Source organism: Schistocerca piceifrons, chromosome 2, assembly GCF_021461385.2.
Source record: "Schistocerca piceifrons isolate TAMUIC-IGC-003096 chromosome 2, iqSchPice1.1, whole genome shotgun sequence".
Lineage (NCBI taxonomy): Eukaryota > Metazoa > Arthropoda > Insecta > Orthoptera > Acrididae > Schistocerca > Schistocerca piceifrons.
In genome coordinates this window covers 38081050-38084846 of record NC_060139.1, presented here as the reverse complement: position 1 = coordinate 38084846, position 3797 = coordinate 38081050, and the positions used below count along the sequence as shown (strand labels likewise).

Below are 3797 nucleotides of genomic sequence, written 5' to 3'. Positions count from 1 at the left end.
CATGATTAGGCAAGTCACAGAACTCAGAATTCAGTTTCTCCAAGAAAAGACTGGAACAGACGGAGATAGAGTGTATGCCCCCAAATGAAGTTCACAGCAGCAGAACAAACTGGTTTCAGTGCACAAGAAATATCAAAGTGTTTCCCACAGAGTGCTTGTTGATGAATGATGCAGTGAATGAACAGAGCACCCGGAATTTGCAAATATTCGAACTGATTCCTGATCATTGACTACAGCAAATTGAATGCACATAGCAGCCACGAGTGAAGATCTCCAAATATTCTAAAAATTAAATTGAAATTGTTTCACACTGTCTCGTGTTCCATACGTTTTATGAACCTAATGGGACAGATGAGCTGACATCGCCAGAAGGATCTGGCCTACGGGTCTTAGTTTGGTAACCCCTGGTGTAGACAGTGTAGAAATGGTATCATGTGGTCATGTGACTTTTCAACGCTGTTGGAAGTCATGGCAGTGAAGGAGTGTGCTTTTGCGTCAATCTGTTGTATGGAACCAGGGCAGTAAGATGTATCGACGGGGACATGTAACTAAATGGCGGAAAGGAATTAGTGTTTGTAAATGCCCATAACCGATGCCTCAATGAATTTTCCCGATTTGTTGGCATATCAACGCATACTGTCCAGCGTGTCTGCAAGGAATGATGTCCCACTGACAGCCGTGTAACAATGTAATAGACATTTGGAGTTGGATACCTCGCAAACACAACAGCACACGGAGAAGCATATCTTCAGTCATCGTCATCATCAATCTTTTGCCCTAGGGCATGTCTTCGCATGTAGCTCTCCTGTCATTTGTTACCCACTTCGTTTTTTTTATAATTGTTTCCTATCATTATACCATCCACCCTCTTGTATTTTCTGCGTCCTCTTCTTCTTCCATTCACCGTTCCTTTCATAGCATCCATCAGTAAACAATCTCTTCTCATCCAGTGTCAAAGCCAATTGTGTTTCCTCTTCCTCACTACCTTTAAAATTTCTCTCTCTTCTCCCACTGTTCTCAACACCTACTCATTTCACACGTTGTCTACCCATTTTATCCCTTCCATCCTCCTCCAAAATCATATCTCTAATACTTCTATTCTTCATTCTTCCTCTTTATTCAGTGTTCATATCTCAGTTCCATATCATGTCAGTCTCCATATGAAGGACTTTGTCAAACCTCTTCCTCAGGTCCCTGGCCATGCACCCACGTAGATGCCTCCTCTGCTTATGGAAGGCCTCCCTGCTAACTGTTATACATGTTTCCGCAGTGTGATGTTTAAGACTTCCATTGACATTTTTAACTTCCACAGTACACTTTTCAAGACTTGTGTTACTGCTTCAATTTTTCTATCACGATGTAGATGGATGTTTGGCCTGCGCATCATTCCCTCAGAATCCTGCATGACATCTGCTGAAACTATATTATACACTCGTGGAAATGGAAAAAAGAACACATTGACACCGGTGTGTCAGACCCACCATACTTGCTCCGGACACTGCGAGAGGGCTGTACAAGCAATGATCACACGCACGGCACAGCGGACACACCAGGAACCGCGGTGTTGGCCGTCGAATGGCGCTACCTGCGCAGCATTTGTGCACCGCCGCCGTCAGTGTCAGCCAGTTTGCCGTGGCATACGGAGCTCCATCGCAGTCTTTAACACTGGTAGCATGCCGCGACAGCGTGGACGTGAACCGTATGTGCAGTTGACGGACTTTGAGCGAGGGCGTATAGTGGGCATGCGGGAGGCCGGGTGGACGTACCGCCGAATTGCTCAACACGTGGGGCGTGAGGTCTCCACAGTACATCGATGTTGTCGCCAGTGGTCGGCGGAAGGTGCACGTGCCCGTCGACCTGGGACCAGACCGCAGCGACGCACGGATGCAAGCCAAGACCGTAGGATCCTACGCAGTGCCGTAGGGGACCGCACCGCCACTTCCCAGCAAATTAGGGACACTGTGGTCCTGGGGTATCGGCGAGGACCATTCGCAACCGTCTCCATGAAGCTGGGCTACGGTCCCGCACACCGTTAGGCCGTCTTCCGCTCACGCCCCAACATCGTGCAGCCCGCCTCCAGTGGTGTCGCGACAGGCGTGAATGGAGGGACGAATGGAGACGTGTCGTCTTCAGCGATGAGAGTCGCTTCTGCCTTGGTGCCAATGATGGTCGTATGCGTGTTTGGCGCCGTGCAGGTGAGCGCCACAATCAGGACTGCATACGACCGAGGCACACAGGGCCAACACCCGGCATCATGGTGTGGGGAGCGATCTCCTACACTGGCCGTACACCACTGGTGATCGTCGAGGGGACACTGAATAGTGCACCGTACATCCAAACCGTCATCGAACCCATCGTTCTACCATTCCTAGACCGGCAAGGGAACTTGCTGTTCCAACAGGACAATGCATGTCCGCATGTATCCCGTGCCACCCAACGTGCTCTAGAAGGTGTAAGTCAACTACCCTGGCCAGCAAGATCTCCGGATCTGTCCCCCATAGAGCATGTTTGGGACTGGATGAAGCGTCGTCTCACGCGGTCTGCACGTCCAACACGAACGCTGATCCAACTGAGGCGTCAGGTGGAAATGGCATGGCAAGCCGTTCCACAGGACTACATCCAGCATCTCTACGATCGTCTCCATGGGAGAATAGCAGCCTGCATTGCTGCGAAAGGTGGATATACACTGTACTAGTGCCGACATTGTGCATGCTCTGTTGCCTGTGTCTATGTGCCTGTGGTTCTGTCAGTGTGACCATGTGATGTATCTGACCCCAGGAATGTGTCAATAAAGTTTCCCCTTCCTGGGACAATGAATTCACGGTGTTCTTATTTCAATTTCCAGGAGTGTATATTTATGTAGTCACGTATTGCTACTCTATCTACTAAAGAGAAACTCCTTAAAGTTTAACGTATGTAATTCAGTTTTCTTGTGTTATTAATAAATAGATACCCATACATTGTATAATACTAGCTATCCCTGCGCACTGGTATAAATTCATTGAATTTAGTATCAGTTCCTACATGCGCTTGATAAATGTGTTTTAAATTCATCTTACCCTGTTTTATAATTTTTATTCGTGATAGATCCTCGAAATTTTTACCATATCACATAATGTTTTCGGGAACTTCGAAACTTTTTTCCATATTATTTTCGATTAACGAGACCCAGAGGTTCAAAGTTACCGTACATATGCAGAAATCGGCGAAAATCAGTTTTTACCCGTCAGCCACCATTATCTAAATAAACATTCAAAATGGCTCAAATTTTAATTGTACATTCCTTGGACATTCTCCTAAGAAGGCCATTTTCCCGTTGTCGAAAATCTGTACCCTTCATCAAGTTACACACGAAAAGCCATGACTTTTGGGTACCAAAAGTACCAATGTGTGCATGAGCATTGCTATGCTTCTGTCCATGGCGAATCACCGAAAATTTTACCATATGTTCTTAGGACGATGTTCCTGGGGGAGTTTGAATCTGTTTTTGATATCTTTATCCAGTCCGCCTCCGTAGCGCAGCGGTAGCGTTTCCGCCTACCACGCAGGGGGCCCGGGTTCGATTCCCGGCAGAGGACTGGGTGTTGTGCGTCCTGTATCCACATTCTCGTTATCATTGGCCCGCAATTCGCAGAAAGTGGAGTCAGCTAAAAAGGGCTTGCAATGCGGTGGCTGAACTCCCCCGCATGGGGTCTCCCTGTCGATAATGCCATACGTTCATTTTTTACCGCGATCCAAACGATCAAAGTTAACATACGTATTCACGGAAATATGCACATAATATCTGGTTTCAGGCA

The 3797-nt window shown here is 47.3% G+C and overlaps 1 non-coding gene across 1 annotated transcript; it reads left to right on the top strand.

Annotated features, from left to right (window-relative positions):
- Nucleotides 1-3507: 3507 nt before the first annotated feature.
- Nucleotides 3508-3579, top strand: Trnag-acc. Its single transcript has one exon. It is a non-coding gene; the product is annotated as a tRNA-Gly (tRNA).
- The last annotated feature ends 218 nt before the right edge of the window (nt 3580-3797 follow it).